The 20,002-nt window shown below is 39.3% G+C and overlaps 1 long non-coding RNA gene across 1 annotated transcript in view; it reads right to left on the minus strand.

Moving 5' to 3' along the window:
• The window catches only part of LOC122224947, a 70,044-nt gene extending 55,067 nt beyond the window's left edge, over positions 1 to 14,977 (minus strand). Inside the window, exon 1 of the long non-coding RNA XR_006205040.1 lies at positions 13,271 to 14,977. This is a non-coding gene — a long non-coding RNA (uncharacterized LOC122224947). The remainder of the gene's footprint in view (positions 1 to 13,270) is intronic.
• Positions 14,978 to 20,002: the final 5,025 nt, after the last annotated feature.

Below are 20,002 nucleotides of genomic sequence, written 5' to 3' on the forward strand. Positions count from 1 at the left end.
AAATGTCTAAGAAAAAGTTCTCCCCAGATGATCTAACTATGTGATGAGTAATGAGATACAGCCAGGACGGGACACTGGGTCTTCTAATTGCAACTACAGGGCCTTTCTCTACCACACTATTTACTTCCCTGGCTTACTTTAACCAGAAGTGTTGTTGTGGAGCTCAGAAAAAAGTAGTTGGTATTTAGAGAGCAAGGTTAGAATCTCCCTCTCAACACTGAACTACTTGGGAAATCTCTGATCAAAATCTCTAACCAAAACTTTTAACAATGGGAAATTATTTTTTCATCCAAAGTAATTCTTAGATTCTTAACTCTTATTTGAGTACTCAATTAAGACAGATAAGTGGTACTCACCAATACTTTCTTCCAATTCTTTCATACTTTTAAAAATTTGATCTGAATCCATCTGGAGCATACTTTCATGTAAGATGTTAGATGAGATGAACTTTTTCCCTTCCATATAATTGATCAATTCACCACCTTCATTTATAGATTAATCCAGTCTTCTCCCTCTATATACTCATTATACCCTTAGTTTGTTTGTTTTTTCCCCCAGCTATTATTTCTATAATCTTAATGTGGGAAAAACTTTATAAAGATAAAAACAAACAAACAAACAAAACAAGGGAAAAAAGATGGAGAGTTCTGCATCTGTGCAAATAAATACACATACATCAATTGATAGATTTAAAAAAGAAAAGGTTTAAGTCAAAAGACAGACTGTGATACATGGCCAAGAATCTTAATTCACAGGATTGTCATAAATACAGAAAGATAGATATCCAAATAGGAAAAAAAAAAAAAGACAAAGATTAGGAATAGTCAATTTGCAGGAAAAAAAAATTACAAATTAGAATTAAGTATGACAATATGGGGAAATAGGTATTCTTTTCTACTACTAAAGACTGTAATAATTGACATATTTCTGGAAGTATGTATCTAAGGCACTAAAGTGCCCCATACTCTCTAGTCTAGTAATTCTACTTCTAGGAATCTTTCTAAAGAAATAACTAAGGTTGTGGGCAAGGCTGTTTCATACAGTGATACCCATTATCGTGTTTATATTAGCCAATAAGCAGCCTCAAAGTTAAATGATAGCTGGACAAGCATAGAATATCTGAAAACTTATCATTCTTTCATCCAAACCAAAGTTCTTGAAGCACCTACTTTGTGTCAGGCACTGTGCTGGGCCCTGAGAATACCCAACCTGTACCCTTATGAGGCTTAAAGTCTAGTGGGAGAGACAAAACAATAAAAAAATCACACAGGAATAAAAAACTACAACTATGATCAGTGCCCAGAAGGAGACCACTAAGCAAAGGAAACATCCAGTGGGGAATAAAAAAGTCAGCAGATCAAAAATGGTTCCCAAAGGCAAGGAGATTCAGAGTAGAGTTCTGAAGAAGGCGTTCTTTGGGTAAAAGAAGGACAGTCCAGGCAAAGAAAACAGCACACACAAAGTTATCCTTCACATGAAGAAAGTATATGGATGTAAAAAAAAAAAAAAAAAAAAAAAAAGAATATCTATGAAAGAATATGCATTTTATCCTTTTTTATTTACACACACACACACACACACACACACACACACACACACACACAAACTACAAGGACTATCAAATTATTAATAGTAGTTATCTCTGGTTGGGTGATGTTTGTCCCTACCAACACTGCCTCCTTTTGTCCCCATTTTCTCTTTTATTTCTTTGTGTATTAATTTTGTAAATACGAAAAAAAAAGTATGAAATAGGACAGAAAGCTGTATGGTTGCTTCCAATACTACCCTATTTCCATGTGTACAATGTTGTATTATCCAAGCCAATCCTATCTCCAGCCAGGTCTTAAGTTGCCCTTTTAAGTAGAGAAGAAGTTAAGAGAAGGTATAAACTCCAGAGTAAGCTGTGTTTCCTTACTTGCATATCTTTAGTTACAAATGACTATTTACCTGTCAGTTGGGTTGAGAACACCCATAGGTTTTCCTTTGAAGTGAACCTCTTGGATTTAAAGAGATTTTTTTTAAGCTGTTGAAGGTTTGCTTGATCTAAAGTCTCAGAGACGTTTGAAGTTGTGACTTAATGGAAGATTATTTTTATTCATAGTGATCAAGCAGTTAATGAGATAAAGAAGTGAGGAGACAAGCTTAATAGAATATGTGGTTGCACCGCATGTTAATCTTTATAAAGGCAGAATGAAAATAACAGGAAACCAGGAAGAAACTGGGACAGATGGCTGAACAGCTCAAAGATAGGAAAAACAACTCTTCCCTGCACAGGGCTTTCAAAAGCAAAACCTGACTCATGTTGAGTTCAATAGATAAAAAGGTGATGGAGAATAGGAAGATGGGAAGCCAGGACTAAAATTTTTCTGGTGGCTGTTCTCTTGAGACCTTCCTCTAACCCTTTCTCAATCCCTTCCCCAACCCTTCACCAAAGGCCAAAATGCACCTGGAGCAGCTACAAGTTTTCAATATGGGAGGAACATAAACAGTAAAGAAAGTCACCATCTGCCTCAATCGTCCATTATGCACCATTTTAACCTCCATAAGTTATAACAAGATGAGGGGCATTTCCAGCCTGAGCAGACTCAGCAGCAATAAAGGGAGGCCACTAGGGAAGAAGACGGCAAAAGAGGGGAAGAGAATGGCACTTCCATTTACTCTCCATGTTGTTTCAGTATCATTATTTTTATTTATTTAGCTATTTTTTTTTTTAAGTAGGCTCCACATCTAGCATGGAGCCCAACACGGGACTTGAACTTATGACCCTGAGATCAAGACCTGCGCTGAAATCAAGAATCAGATCCTTAACGGACTGAGCCACCCACGCACACTCATTGAGTATCATTGTTTGTTGTTATTGTTGTTCTTTGCTTGTTTTTTGGGCCAAAGGAAAAAAATTCTGGCTACCTAATTATCCACTTAAGTCAGAAAACTGATAAAACCTGATTAGCCACAGAGCAGAAAAGAAAATTCCTCATTAAAAGGTATTCCTTTTAGGGGCATCTAGGTTGCTTAGTCGGTTAAGTGTCTGACTCGATTTCAGCTCAGGTCCTGATTTCATGGCTTCGTGGGATTGGGCTCCATGCTAACAGCTGGGAGCATGCCTGCCTGGGATCCCTCTATCTCTACCCCTCCCCTGTGCTCTCTGTCTCTGTCTCTCAAAATAAATAAATATTTGAAAAAAAAAAAACTAAAAGTTACTTTTTTTAACCCACTAACATGGAGGTAGAGCCAAATATGAATACCTTTTAGTATTTAAAGTGGCCAGTGGAATCCATTTTGGAAAACTGGCAAAGCTACATTTCCCAGTGGGTCTTCTGAAGGCCATCTGCATCTTAACTCTTTTAGGATGCTTTCTTAAAGTGCAGATTCTCAGGCCCACCCCAACTATTGATTCGTTTGCACCCAGGTATCTGCACTTTTCAAACATTTTATACATACTTACATTCTGTCCCTTATATCCAATGTCTAAAGTCCTTGAGAGTCTATATTTCTGCTAGGTCTTATTACAAATGGATTTGGGAACTGGAGTTAATGTTAGACGGGGCTTTATTTCTAGAATCCACAGACCCTTGGGCAGAGGGGACATAACTACAAGGAAAAATACTTTGGCTTCTGCCCTTGGTGCTTCAGTTCCACAATCTCAGGAGCTTAGAGTTAATTTCACAGCTGGGGTCTTTGTAAACCACTAGGAGGGTTAGGCTCCTTGTCCCTTCCCTTGGTCAATGGTAGATTTGTCTTTTAGTCTGCCTTTTTAATGAGGAAAAATGCCCTTTATGAGAAGTGGATATACAGAAGGTCGCGGGTCTGATTCTACACCTTGGGTGAGCCACAGACATTGTCTTCTCTCTGCTTCCAGCCTAAAACATTCTACTTATATTATTGTCCCTCAAGGCAGCTGTGTCTTTAGCACCCAATTACCTCTCTGAGTCACTTCTTCCTCTTCCAGTTTCTGGCCCTAGAAATTTTCATTTCTTGATCACAAGCTCAGTTATGCATTTATAATGACGTTGGATATACTTTATCCAACATTTCTAGGAGTTGTGTAGCGGGAGGGTTTTTCGGGCTCTGTTGCCTTATGTATTGCTGGAAATAGAAGTTCTGGAAACTGCATTCTTAGCAAGCACCACAAATGACTCTTATCTACACACTAAAATTTGAGGATATTGTAATCTCAGCAAGTAATGAGACTTTATAGTTGTATAACAGCAGTTTATAAAATGTTTTCATATTTATTTATTTATTTCATTTCATCCTTGCAACAACCTTGCAAAATAAGCGGGACTGGTATTTTTATTCTCAGCTTCCTGATGATAAAGCCTAATCAGGCTGTTTCTCGCCCAAAGATATAAAAGTAGTTAAAGAGCAAAAATGAGGACTAGACCCCAGATATTCTACTTGGCCTATTACATCATGCTACATTATTGCCAAGGTGATAATTTAAAGAGATCATTATCTATCACATGATGCAAACAATATCTTTCTACATCAATTAGAAGGCAGAAGGGTCAAATATTCTTTGGAGTCTCTCAGTCTGTGTTTTCCTTCTCTGTGTATGTCAAACACTGCAGATCTACTCTATGGTTAACAGACGCCAATTAAAAACATATGGCACCTGGAATAGGGGAGCCTGGGTGGCTCAGTCAGTTGAGCATCCAACTCTTGATTTTGGCTCAGGTGATGATCCCAGGGTCATGGACTCGAACCCCACGTTAGGCTCCACACAAAATCTGGAGCCTGCTTAAGATTCTCTCTCTCTCTTCCTCTGCCCCTCTTTCCTGCTCACACTCTCTCTCTCTCCCTCTAAACTAAAAATAAAAACTTGGGGTGCCTGGGTGGCTCAGTTGGTTGGGTGTCCCACTTCGGCTCAGGTCATGATCTCACAGCTGGTGGGTTCGTGCCCCGCGTCGGGCTCTGTGCTGACAGCTCAGAGCCTGGAGCCTGGTTTGGATTCTGTGTCCCCCTCTCTCTCTGCTCCTCCCCTGCTCACACTCTGTGTGTCTCTCTCTCTCAAAAATAAATAAACATTAAAAAATAAAATAAAAAAATAAAAATAAAAACTTAAAATAAAAATGTAATTTCTTTTAAAAAACATATGGTACCTGAAACTAATATAACATTGTATGTCAATTATATGCCAAGAATAAATTTTAAAAATAAATTAAAAACAAAAATAAAATGTATGGCAATAACTTTTTTTAATGTTTACTTATTTTTGAGAGAGAGAGAGAGCATGCACAAGCAAGTGAGGGAGAGAGGGGCAGAGAGACAGGGGGCAGAGGATCTGAAGCAGGCTCTGCACTGACAACAGACAGCCCAACGCAGGGCTGGAATTCACAAACCGTGAGATCATAACCTGAGCTAAAGCTGGATGCTTAACTGACTGAGCCACCCAGGCACCCTTAGCAATTACTTTTTAAATGATCTCTATAGTAGATTTACATTACTTATAAGAGCACCCATTTTTTTTCAATATATGAAATTTATTGTCAAATTGGTTTCCATACAACACCCAGTGCTCATCCCAAAAGGAGAGCACCCATTAATTTTAATAATCATCCTTCAACTTTGTAAGAAACTTATGTTGCTGGGTCAATGCATGGTCCCTACAAGGGCTCTTCTGCAGCAGGGACCTCTCCTATCTTTTACTGGCTCCTGAGGAGTTGAAGACCCTGGTTGAAATATTTATCCTTTTCCCTACACTCCAGATCATAGGGATTATTTGAATATTAGGATCAATTTTCAGGCCATCTGAGAGTCAGTGGGCAGCCAACCATTCTTCAGGGCTCATGGTCCATGCAGTTGTGGGCTCACAAGGAGACCTCAGTCATATCACTGTTTCTGGGTCATTTCTCTCACAACCACATTAATTCCACAAACAATTGAGCACCTACAATGTGCCTGAAAACAAACTAGAGACTGTCTCATAGCCAGCCTGTATTGTAATATTCCATGGGGAAATTTTACTATGGAATTAACACTGCAATTCAAGATTGCTTCAAAGGGCCGTTTAAGCAAACAATCATCCAACTAAAATATTTTTCGGCTCTGTCCAGTGTTAACAGTCTTCCCTTTCTACTTGGAGTTATCCTCCTTTCCTCCTATCTTTAGGGCTTACAGAGAATAAATGTCTTCCCTATAGAAGACATGCCAAGAATTTTTTCAGAAGCACAAATTGCCATGAAAACTTAAAAGAATTTGTTTAAAGGGAAGTTAATTAATTTTATTTTAGAGTTGTTGTTCAAATGTCTTTGAAATTGCTGCCTTTTTCCCTTTAGGGCCAAGCTGATTTCCTTTAGTCCCTTCAGCACATGGTAATTTACATGATGAGAAAATATTTTATCTGCATTAATATTCTAGAACATGACTAGTCTATATAGTCAGGAAGACAATTGGGTTAGCCAGTAAGCCTAAGTATCTATTAGTGAGAGGGTAAGAGAACCCACAAGTGTACATCTATTCAACAGAAAACTCAAGTACCATCTAAAAAAATGAGGTGAACTTATACTGACTATACCAACATGGAAAGCTCAAGTTATATCATTAAGTGAGAAAAATTAAATTAGAAAACAAGCCATAAGGTTCATCCCATCCATATAAATGTTAGAAAGAGGTCAATATTGAGAAAGGAAAAGGAAAATCAAGAAGGCAAGAAGCTCTCATTTTTAAAAAAATTCAAGAATACATTACTGAAGGAGAAATATGTGAAGGCATTCAGGCATAATATTTTTAACAATTATAACTAAGCCATCAAATACTCCCTACGTGATTATCATTGTGATTGTCTTCTAAAATTATCAGATAAGGAGACAATTCCACACTTCTCCTTGTAAAAATGCTTTGGTTGTCTTTTTTCACATATGGAAATCAAAGAATAATTTTAGTAATTGTTAACGTGTGTTGAGCTCTTACAAGGATCCAGTCACAGTGGTAGTTGTAAAAGTGTTAGCCAAAAAGGAAAAGAAAAAGAAGAGCACTAAAGTCCAATATCTATAGGTCACAGCTGCTCCAGAATTTCTATACAGGCAGAGACTAAAGGAAGCAATCTGAAAGAAGGTTGGGCTTGAGCTCTACTTTCAGAGAATTTATAAATTGAGAAAATTCCAATGGACCATATTTTAAAAATGGTAAGAGGGTGAATAACTAATTGAATGGGGGTAGACCAACCCCCTTGGTGCTTCCGATGTCCTGTGATAGGAAAATATCCAATGGAAAAGAAACTACCTCTGGGTCTGGCTCTGAGAGAGAAAATTGGATTTTATCTGGTAGAAAATTCTAGAAACCTCAGAAGGTTTCAAAATGTGTATGGAAGCATTTTTAGTGGCATAACATCTATAATGCCATGGATATAGCAACAACCTGATTCCTTCCTTTCAAAAGTATATATAAATCGTATCTAACTACACATGACCAACAGCTTAATTGTCCTCTACTGCAGTACTTCTCAACCTGTCTGTGGTAAAGGACAAGTCTGGTTTTATTTCTTTGTTTATTAACTGCCATTCCATTAGAGGTTGATGATGATAAGTAGCTTGAACTATACATGATCCATCATGTGAGTGTGACAACACCTGGATAGATGAGACCCTGATTAACAAAAAGAATCCACTGACCACTTGATTGGATGTCAGGGCAGTGACAAATTGCTGTAAAAATTTCTAAATGCTAATTCCCAATTTCTATTCTTTTCTTGACCTAGACCAGTAACAAACAGTATTGGTCTACATACTACAACTTAAGTAACACTAGTAAAAAGCATATAGATCCTATCTCAGTCAGTAGTACAAAGCAGCTTCAAATCAGGCACTGATCAAAAAAGAGACTTTTTAAAAATGTTTAATGTTTTTATTTATATTTGAGAGAGAGAGAGAGCTAACAGGGGAGGGACAGGGAGAGCAGGAGAGAGAGAACCCCGCACTGTCAGCCAGAGCCCAATGAGGGGCTTGAACCCATGAACCGTGAGATTGTGACCTAAGCTGAAATCAAGTTGGACACTTAACTGACTGAGCCACCCAGGCACCCCCCAAAATAGATGTATTTAAACAAAAGACATAAACAATTTATGCACAGAAGATAAAACATAGACAATCGAGGCAAAAATGTCCTATTGCTCCTCTTTTACACTTTTTGCCTAGTTTAATTGACAAGCATCTTGACACAGCAAAGCAATCTATTTCAAAAACTGCTACCATTTGCAACTACTTATCTTTGTGAGTTATAATTTTCTCAATATTGTGCAATCAAAATAAGATAAATTAGACACTGAGACTGGAAAAATAATACTGGCCAACACTGCTGCAAAGACGCTCTATGGAAAAATTTAAATTCCACCATAAAACACATGACCCCAGTAGAGATTTACAATATACAGTGGACGTGAAACAGCTTGCAGAAATTAGTTGGATTAACCTTTCAGGGGATTGTGAGTTATTTAAACCACAAATCTCATTCTTTACATTATATCAAGGAACATGCTGATTTACATTTTGAGAAATGCTGGAGAAGACCCTTTGTAAGGTACCTTGTCATTTCTAATGCCACAAATTTCCTGAATCCCTATATTGCTAATGCAGGTAACTTAACATTTCATTACCCATTCCATCCCTCCCCAACATGCATACTTTTTAAATGCATCCAAAATTTTTATTTTCTGTCTGGGAATGAAAGACATCTAAGGCCTTGCATTTCCAGTATTGACAATCAGAGCTTTGATTTGGAGCCCAATTTACCAGTTCCAAGACAACTAGCTATCGTGCCTACGAGTACAACACATACAAACTGTTTTGAGATATGGATGCTGGAGAGTTGACTAGAATCACACATTAGCTGAGGACTCAGTCTTCTAGCTGATGACCCAGTGAACAGAATTCAGATCTGTACTTTAGCCAAAGTAAATTTTAGTGCATTAATGGGCTCATACAATCACCTGAGGATACTGAAAGCAAAACTGTTAAATCTCTCATTGCCAGATTTCTGTGAAACAATGGTGAACTCCCTTCTGCCCAAAGACCTATGTAACAACACTAAAGCTCAAAGCAAATTGGGTGAAGCTTATCCATTTGATCCTGTCAAACAGGGTTTCTCAACTTGAGAGCCCCAACCATTTCATGGGAAGTCCCTTGTTAAAAATGCAGCATCCTTTGGATCGTAGTGATAATAGGACAACTGCATGAATAACTGAAAAATCATTGAAATGTACACTTTCACTGCATTAACTGAGTAGTATATAAATTGTACTTCAATAAGTAGGTTAAAATGAAAAAAAAATTGAAAATTCAGCTCCTGGGTCCCATCCCTAGAGATTCAAAAGCACTAGATGTGTGACAGTGTATAGGAATTCACAGTTTTTTGCAAAGAACCTGGTAATCCTTCTGAGAATCAATGTTTAGGCTACATGTTCTGAATTATACCTTGGAGTTAAGCAGGACCGTCAGAAAGCAACATTTGTCTGGATTACACATGAACTTATTTGAGTAGCTGTCATCAAGGAATGCCACCAGAAGGGAATGCTATTCATTTGCTTTAGGATGTTACGGTATCATTCAATACACTTCATAAGGAAGAAGAGGAATTACCATTTGGTCACAGCTCTCAGTGAGCTCTCAACTGATAACAATAAGACAGGCAGTAAAAACAAACAAACAAAAACATAATACCTTTAGGTTAGTAATTTTTAAAACATAAAAACAATAGGGGCACCTTGCTTGGGTGGCTCAGTCAGTTAAGCGTGTAACTTCAGTTCAGGTCATGATCTCACAGTTCGTGAGTTCAAGGCCCATGTTGGGCTCTGTGCTGACAGCTTAGAGTATGGAGCCTGCTTCAGATTCTGTATCTCCCTCTCTCTCTGGCCCTCCCTTGTTCTCTCTCTCTCTCTCTCTCAAAAATAACATTAAAAATTTAAAAAAAATAGAAGATAAATATAATTTCCTTATGAAAATATATAACTTATGACTAAATATGACTAAAAAAGGCATCAAGAGGTGCCTGGATGGCTCAGTTGGTTGAGCATCCAACTCTTGATTTTGGCTCAGGTCATGATCCCAGTGCTTAAGATCTTCTCTCTCTCTCTCTCTCTCTCTCTCTCTCTCTCTCTCCCCCCCTCTGCCCCTCTCCCCCACTCATCCACTCTCTCTCTCTCTAGAATAAAAAAAAATTTTTTTTAATTAAAAAAAAATAGGGGTGCCTGGGTAGCTCAGTCAGTTAAGCTTCCAACTTTGGCTCAGGACATGATCTCACAGTTTGTGAGTTCAAGCCTCACATCAGGCTCTCTGCTGTCAGGATAGAGTCCACTGCAGATCCTTTGTCCCCCTCTCTTTCTGCCCCTTCCCCTGCCTCAAAAAAAAAAAAAATTAATAAAATAAAATAAAATAAATAAAAATAAAGGGTTTGCAAACTAAATCCAATAACATCAGTTCCCTACTTCACATTATACAAAAATAGTAATTTCAAAAGTAGATCACAGACCTACATATAAATCTTAAAATTATGAAGCTTCTAGCAGAAAACAGGAAAAAATCTTTACAACCTCAAGGTGGACAGAAGTGTTTAGATAGATAGAACATATAAGACACCAGTCGTTAGAAGAAAAAAACATAATAAATTGGATGTCAGAATTAAACAATTCTGCTTTTTGAAGACATTTTTAAAAACAAAAAAGCAAGTCACAGGCTGGGAGAGAATATTTCCCAAACATATACCAGATAAAGGACTTGTAGCCAGAATATACACAAAGAACACCACAACTCAAGCATAAGAAAATAATCCAATTTTTAAAATAGGCCAAAACTTTGTGCATACACTTCATGAAGAAGTACAAATAGCTGAGAAGCAGAGGAAAGATGGAACACATCATTAGTCATCAGGAAAATGCAAATTAAAACCATAATGAGTTATCACTATACACAGAGTAGAATGGTTAAAATTTCAAAGATGATCATACCAAGTAGAGCCAAGGATGTGGAGCAAATGCAACTCCACGTGGATTGCAGATGGGAACAGAAAACAGGACATCCAGTTTAGAAAACAGCTTGGCAGTTTTTTCTTTAATTACACATTCACGTATAATATGACACAGCCATTCTATTCCTACGTGTTCACTCAAGAAAAATAAAAACATATATCCATACAAAGATCTACACATGGATATTCCTAAGTAGAAAGAGAAAGGAGAGGAGGAGGAAGAGGAGGAGGAGGAGGAGGGGAAGGAGGGGAAGGGGAAGTGGAAGGAAAAGAAGAAATGAGAATCAGAGTATAGTCAGGAGACAGGTATGAAAAACCTTACAAGGTTTTCATACATAAAATTCAGACTTTTTCCTGAGGACAACATCTTGGGGCTGTGAAGAGTTTTATGCAGGGAGAACCACAATTAGATTTGTGTTGTGGCAAGTTCACTCTGGCTGCCGAGGATTGGCAAGAGTAAGCAAGGCCACAAACAGCCCAAACTGTGAATACACTCTTCAAACATCTTAAAAGTAGCTACTACCAGAACAATAACAAGCACAAATCAACAAGTTTAATTAGCAAAAATCATATTCTGCCTTTTGTGAAAAAAGGAAGTTATGCAAATAGGAAACATGATAACAGTTTGTGAAATAAGGATTTAAAGGATCTAGTGAATGATGAATTTATTAGGAGCCCATAGTGGGCGATAGCTAGTAGAAAGCTATTAGGAGATTATAAATTGAAAAAAAAAGATAAAAGAAAAAAAGAAAATCTTGTGGCCTCTCTGATAGCATGCTAGATTATTTTGTCCTGTTTTGAACACTGTAGCTGTTTTAAGAGGTGACATTAGCCATTAGCACCAAGAGAGCTGGGAGTGGAGGGGCAGACAGCCATAAATTTTTTGATTTCCCATTGAGAGGCAAAATCTATGTTCCTTCTCCTTGCATCTGAGTGGGCTCTAAGACTTCTTTGATCGATAGAACATAACTGACTCTAACAGTTGTTAGGCTCAGACTTTAAGGCACCTGGCAGCCTCTACTTCTTCCGTCTTTGTGCACTGAACTACCATGTAACGTGTCCATCTTGCCCTGAGGCCACCATGCTGTGAGGAAGCCCAAGCTAGACAAGGGAATGGCTTTCTGGAGAAAAAGAAGCCCAGCCAATCTCAAGCCATTTCAGGCCCCAGACATTCAAATCATCTGAGACCAGATTCAGACATGTGGGTGGTGAAACCATTTTGGACAGCCAGCCCAAGTCAAGCCAACCCCACTTACAATTTGATTGCAACCACTTGAGAGACTCAAGCAAGAACCAGCTGATTGAGATATGATAATGATATAATCATCATTTTATATATTATTATATCGTATATAAGTATTAATGTAATAGAAAGTGGTTTTATTCATTCAGCGTGTTACACAATAAAGAACTAATAAAACATGAGGTTCCTTTCTTACCAGCCATTTCCTGCCACTTGAGTTATGATTAAAGGAACAAACTATATTTCGCCTGGACAATGGAATAGTTCAGAAAAGTATAACAACCATCCACAAATATTTGAAACTCTGGCATGTGAGCTCAAGAACAGCTTTATTCTCCAAAGGACAGATCTAAGACCAAGACCAGATGTTACAGGAAGTGGCAAACATCACAGTTCTTAGAAAGAAGAATGTGCCAGTTATCACTGTGGTACAAGAATGAAAACAGCATCATTGTGATATCAGAAACAATGTCTCTGGACATGTTCAAATGGGCACATGTGATGTCCGGTCAGGCTGGGTGTTGAAAATGAGCCTAAAGTAAGATAAAAAACTAGAAGTATGGCCAGGTTGCTGCGATCCTACTGTGTGATTCAGAAAGGTAACAACTGACTTTATAGGCATGTGTCTGAACTAAAGGTAGCCTAGCTATGTTCATTTCTATTCCTAAAATACTAACTCAGGAGGCAATCAAAATCATAGCCCTGACTCCAATTTACACTATGCTTATACAAAACTAATTCCTTAGAAATTTTACACGTATTCTATTTGTAGGATGTTCATCGCACAAACGCTACTAGAAACGTCTTCCGGTATTTAAAAACAAAAACAACTTTGTGGAAACGCTTTCGGACTGAAGAGGATCATCCTCCACTGCCACGTCTGCCACCTGCATTTGATAATCTCTTTCCTACACTTGATAATCCAGACTCTGCATTAATTTTACAGTATTTTTTGTACCACATAAAACTCTAAAAGGTCTTATCATTGTTTTACTGATGAAGAAACTGAGGCACAGAAAGGTTAAGTACATTGCCCAAACACACAGCCAATAAATCCTACACTCTTACCCAGCTGGCCAGTTGTTCAGGTAGACTGAGGAATCCTTCACACAGAAAGCAGTGACTTCCTTTTAACTGAGAAGTTCCTTGGAAGCTCCAGCCAGACCTATTCCTTTGTTTCCAGGAATGCCCTTATTTAACTATCAAAGGGGATGTCAATTTGCTGTGTTACAGAAAAGAAAACAAACTGAGGATAAAGTACCTCTCTTGTCTATGGAGAGATGCAATTATTTGGGGACTCCTGGGTAAACTTTAAGACAAAAAATACTTACAACTTCCCACATCTTCTTTCCCCAAAAACAGGTTACTTCACAAATCAGACAAATATGATATAGCACAGGGCCACCTCAGTGAAATCTAGGAAGTAAATTGTATTGACCCAAGGAAAACAAAGAATTATTAAAGTTAATCATTATTGTTCCTCTCCATTAAATAAACAAACAATAACAACAGTAAAAACTTTAAGAAAGAACCTGCCCTAGAAATCAGATAAACAAAATACACTGCTGCTATATTCTAGAGTCACTCTACCAAATAAGGCAGCCTCTGCATATCTATTCAGAAAGATATAAAAATTCATTCACTTGGGTCTCCCGTTTAGGTTTATCAGCAATGTACTGATATTAAAAAGTACTAAGAGAACAATAAATTGGAATACTTAATGTATTTACAAACCATCTCTGGATCTTTCTTGATTTGTGAGGGCACAGTGGGCAGGGGTAACGTTGGGTGGTTGGATACACAGTTATTTGTGAGGATGATTTCTGCAGAGGCGTGCACCAAATGACCCTTCAAGGTGGTTTGGTGTCTTTTGAGTACACAAGCTGTGTTTATATCCAATCCCAGATCAGACAAGCTTCACTAACCACAGAAGTTTGGGACAAAAGCCAGTTGCAACCCACATATCCCTGCGGTCCTCCTGCCTTCTGGCAAACTCCAGGACCAGATTGGAAAATCTGTGCCCAGTTCGGGGGCCAAGTTTGGTATGATCTGGGGATGATTTATATGGCTTTGGTTGGAGTCCACATGATATGCGCTACTTTGGCCAAGTTGAGCTTTAGAGTTTCTGACTCATTTGAAATAAAACGTATCAGGTGGAGACAGATGGGCTCCCCAACAGGGATCAGAGGGGTCTCCTCCAAATCCTGTGGGACACCAAGACAACCGAATTTCCCACCTCCCTACTCAAAGGTCCAAAACAACATGCAATACAGGTGGCATCAGGGTGAAGGAGTTGGATGTACAAGTGTTTCCCAGGATTCGCCAAAAATAGAAATAAATTGCTTTTAATTTCTGAAGGGAAAAAGGCTGGATTGATTTTACAGACTCTTCTCTAAACAGCAATTTACATGCTGAAACTGTAAAGCTGAGGGTAAAATATCCCTTCCTGGTGATTTGAAATCCGTTGATTAATTCCAAGTTGATGACCTTGTTCCCCTACAACAATAGAACTTTAATTCATCTCACTCAGGCTGCCTCTAACTAGTTTTCAACAATCACGAAACAACCAGCAAGTAGTGGCTGTTGGTGGATAGAATCCCTATTAATAAATACAAATTAAATGAAGCATATCAAAAGAACCTGATCCTACTACCAGACCAAATAGGATTTTCTTTGAATTTAAGAGCAAAATACTTCCCCATAGGAAGAATCTCAGATACTGTAAGGCAATTCTGTCCAGTAAAAACAAAACGCATGCCACAAATTCAAGCTACTAAGTTATTTTTAAAATTTATACTAGTCACATTAAAAAAAAAAAAAAGAACAGGTGAGGGGCGCTTGGGTGGCTCAGTCGGTGAAGGATCTGACTTAGGCTCAGGTCATGATCTCACCGTTTGCGGGTCCAAGCCCCACAATGGGCTCTGTGCTAACAGCTCAGAGCCTGGAGCCTGCTTCAGATTCTGTGTCTCCCTCTCTCTCTCTCTCTGCTCCTCCCCTGCTTGCATTCTGTCTGTCTGTCTCTCTCTCTCTCTCTCTAAAAAATAAATAAACATTAAAAAAAATTAGTGAATACAGAGTACTTGGAATTACATCTGGCATGTCATACTAATCAACAAGTCAGAAGAGGCTGATTAGAAATACCTTAAGGCAAGGACTATTCCTTATTCATCACTGTAAGTTCCAGGACCTAGAACAGTTCTGGTACCTGGAAGGTGGTCAATGAACATTCTCCTTTAAGTTGTCAAGGGTGGTAGGGGGCGCCTGGGTGGCTCAGTGGGTCAAGCACCTGACTTTCACTCAGGTCATGAGCTCACAGTTCTTGAGTTCAAGCCCTGCATCGGGCTCTCTGCTGTCAGCGAAGACAGAGCATGCTTCAGATCCTCTGTCTCCCTCTCTCTCTGCCTTCCCACCCTCTCAAAAATAAATAAACATTAAAAAAATAATAATAAAAAGAGTGTGATGTGCTGCCCAGATCCAACTTTCAGAAATAAAAGGAATTTTGCCCAGGCTACTGGGAGTGCTGCCAGCAAATAGCCCTCAACTATCATCTCCCTTTGGGGACTGCTCAAACTAAAAACCAAAGGCTTGCTAATAACAAGCACCTTTTCCAAGGTTGTTTGTTTATATGACAGGGCAGGCTTCTTCCTCCTTAGGAAAGACAGCACCAAAAAGCCATTCTTGCTCCAGAGGTGCTCTTTCTTATGTATGTATCCTTGGGCATGCATTGTGGATCTCCCCCTACCCCATTCCACTTCTTTCCCCTCCATTCCACAGGTGTTGACCCCAAAAGCATCCCTAACAAACATCCTCCCTGTTAATACACAAGCCACAGAACACAAGTGGTGATAATAAGAAACAAGAGCTGTCTGTTAACAGAAGAACTAAGACAATGAATAAATAACATTTACCAGTGTTTTCCTAACAATTTCTATTAACCAAGTCACTTGACATGTTGCCTGTATAGGGCACACCATGGATTATAACTCAGAGTCTTCCCACCAGCAGCTCATTTTTTCCAAGACGCATAACCAGGCAATGACAGAAGAAACGAGAATAGCTGCAAGCACTGAGACTCTTTCGAGAAAGCCTCTTTCTTCTTTAGGTTATCCAAGACCCACACGCTACAACCAGACGCATTCATGCCGGAGTGAGCCCAAACCACAGAGTTCTCTCGCATCTCGGACTTTCAAATTCTTAAATTTGCCCTTTACTTAAAAAAGTCAATGATTTCACCAAGAAAGTTTGATTAGTTTCTTTTACTTTCTGTAATGAAGTGCCATCCTTTTTACACTTGAAAGGATCTTTGTAATAATGCAACATTGATCTTTTGAATACAGATGAGCTAACCTAGATAATAGGATTTAGAATGAGAAAGACCAGACTGGTTATGATATTTAAGGCTCCAGTGCCATCAAGAGGAATTGTGGCATAAAACATGCTTCCAGAGACACTGATGCCGCATTAATAAATGTAGGATCATGTTTCCTCTTGCACATAGTTTTTATTTTGTTCAACATCTTGAGAGAAGTCAATATACTGTGTCCCTGAATGTCAATCACCCAGTGCAAAAGAAAAAGGGGGGGGGGGGAGGGTGGAGATTTAGCTCTGAGATCTGTCTTCTCAAGTCTGCCGCTTTAAGCCACAAAGGTCGAGAACTGGGATTCAAACCTGATACCAGAAAGCAGTTCTGATAAAACTTTAGGGGAAAATGGGAAATCACTGATTCAAAAATTATTTTGCTCCAGACTCAGCTGAAGAACTGAAAAGGGGAGATGGAATGCTTTTGCTTTGGAGAATGAAATATTGTCTAGGAAGTAGGCTGCTATTTTTCCATCTCTACATCTAAGAGAAAGAGAAAAGAGAGCCATTTTGGTGATCTCATCCTCCAGGAAAGTCTGAGCAGAGAGACTTCCTAGGCACAGCCTCACACACAGCGGGTGGCTTATTCTCCATTACAGCCTATGTCAACAACTCCTGTGTATGGAGAAACGTTTAGATTTAATGTCAGAACAGAATGAAAAAGGACTATCACAAAAGACCCAATCCAGTGACAAGTACAAAGGGACCCTACAGCCACCTGGGTGACTCAGTCAGTTAAGCGTCCAACTTCAGCTCAGGTCATGATCTCGCAGTTCACTAGTTCAAGCCCTACATTGGGCTCTGTGCTGACAGCTCAGAGCCTAGGGCCTATTTCAGATTCTCTGTGTCCCTCTCTCTCTCTGCCCCTCCCCTGCTCGTGCTATGTCTCTCTGAAAAATAAACATTAAAAAAATAGGATCCTACAAAAGGATGCCATTCATCTCTCTACTTATGGTACGTTTGAAATTATCCATTTTTAATTTTTTTAAATAAAAATTAGTAAAATTAAACTTTTTAAGTAAAAATTAATAAAATTAAACTTAATTGAAATCAAGTTGATTTTACTTATTTTGAGAGAGCGCAAGCACAAGCATGAGTTGGGGAGGGGCAAAGAGAAAGGGAGAGAGAGAATTCCAAGCAGGCTCCACACTGCGAGCGCAGAGACTGATGCAGGGCACCAACTCATGAATTGTAAGATCATAACCTGAGCTGAAATCAAGAGTCGGATGCTTAACCAACTGAGCCACCCAAGCACTCCTGAAATCATCCATTTTTTTAAGAAATTAAGTGCAAATCTAGTGTGGGGAGCTGTAACTAAGTCACAAACAAAATCAAGTGTTAAGTCTGTGACACTAATTATAATATTTAGAGATGAGAGAGCTCAGTATGGGCTAAATTGATCAAAAAAGCCCTTGGGACTTGAATAATATAATAGCTAATAATTATTGATCTCTTACTCTGTAACAGGCGGCACAAGAAGCACTTCATATGGACTATCTCATTTAATCTTCATCAGGACTGTATAACGGAGTTATGCTTGCTTTACTGATGAGAAAAATTGAGGCCCAAAGTTAAATAACTCCCTCAAGAGTTTACAATTATTATTAGAACTCAGTTTATCAGATCCTAGAGCCTGAACCCCTCAGCAACTAAATCACATCAACTCTGAAAAGAGTAAGTAAGACTACAGGGGCATGGGACCAAGAATGAAGACCAAGGTATCCTAAGAGGCCCAGAGGGCAAGCCAAATTGAAAGATATAGGTTGGCATTGTGTGGGGAGACAAGCAACATAGAATCAAGCTTGGGGACAGAGTAGGATGCCAGACTTTGGAATCACAAATAAAGCCACAGGAATTGGGATAACAGACAGGAGACCAAGAGCAGGGATGTACTTACTGGAATGCTTTATGAGATAGGGACTTGGTTACCAGGTAAGATGGTAAGAGCACAGTACTAGATGCAAAATATGACTTCCCAGAAGAGCAACAGCAGGGCTGATTGATGCCCTTGTTATACCCCACTTGGAAACACAGTTGGTCCCAGGGTTTGGCCTTGGGCTCCCCTACGTAGGAATTCAATAATCTCAACTATAATGGTCAGTGCTATAGCCTCCAAAACATGTACCATGACATTCTGGCCCCATGAAATATTAAAAGGAAGAAGAACAAAAGAAAGGAGGGAAGGAGGGAGGGAAGAAAGAAAGGAGGAAGTGTTTTAAATTCCTTAGGTCCAAACAGTGTGAGAAACCCTACATGCAATAGCATCTTTTGAAGGATTTATAAGGCATACCAGCATATAAAACTCCATTTAAACAAGCAACCGTTTTCTTAACTTATTTAGCCACTGACCCTCAGAGGGTGCACTCTAGGAGGGAATAGTTTAAAGAAATGCAGGGGCAGAGAACCACACCCACACAGGCCTCAGGAGAAGGAAGAGTATTACACAAAGTGAGGATGGCCTGAGAAAAAAGGCATGAAAAGGAGCAAACATTAACTAGAAATTATGGCCGGGAAGGGTCAGAGATTCAGTTTGAAAAAAATTAGGGACAGATGACAAAGGATCCAGAAAGTGAGGGACAGAAGGTGGGAGGTTCCTGCACCGAGGAATCACAAAAGCAGCAAAGACCGAATGCACTGAATCTAAGAGTTCAAAATCTAAATTGGGAGCAAATGTTGGTGAGGATGGAGTGGGGTGGGGAGGTGGGACGTGTTTTTAACTCGATGGGCAGTACATACAGTAGACAGCCAGGGCTTCGAAATCAGACACTTCAGTGCGAATGTCAGCACTGTCCTCCAGCCCTACATAACTGTGACTTAGATGCTCAGTCTCTCTCCACCCCTCTCTAGCCAGGGAAATGAAGGTTTAAAGAAGGAATGTGACTTGCCCAACATTCCACAGCTAAAAAGCATCACAGCCGGGACTGAAAACACAGGTAGCTGCCTCCAGAACCCTAGGGCTGAACCATGATATCAGACCATATCTAAGACATTTTCATCAGCAGCCCCTCAAGGCGAGAAATTCAGTGATTCACCAGTCTATAGCTCCCCTGGTTCCTCAGGTCTCCATTTTCCCACTAGGAAGCAGAGAGCACCCTCTTGGCCTCCCTTCCCACAGGAAATCTTTCACTGGAATACAAAGTTACGTAAGATCTGTGATACTGTTTTTTATAAATTCACCAAACTCCACCTCTCGCGGATATATTTTTAAACCTTATTTATTTAATTTGAGAGAGACAGAGAGAGGGAGCACCTGTGGGGGAAGGGCAGTGTGAGAGAGGGAGGGAGAGAGAGAGAGTCCCAAGAAGGCTCTGCACTCTCAGCATGAAGCCCAATCCCATGACCGGTGAGATCATGACTGACGTGGCAGACAAAGGCAGAAGAAAATGACACATAAAGTTAAATTTCCTTATAACCTGCAGCCCATTGGCAAAGACTTGAGGA

This window comes from Panthera leo, chromosome A1 (genome assembly GCF_018350215.1).
Source record: "Panthera leo isolate Ple1 chromosome A1, P.leo_Ple1_pat1.1, whole genome shotgun sequence".
NCBI classification, from domain to species: domain Eukaryota; kingdom Metazoa; phylum Chordata; class Mammalia; order Carnivora; family Felidae; genus Panthera; species Panthera leo.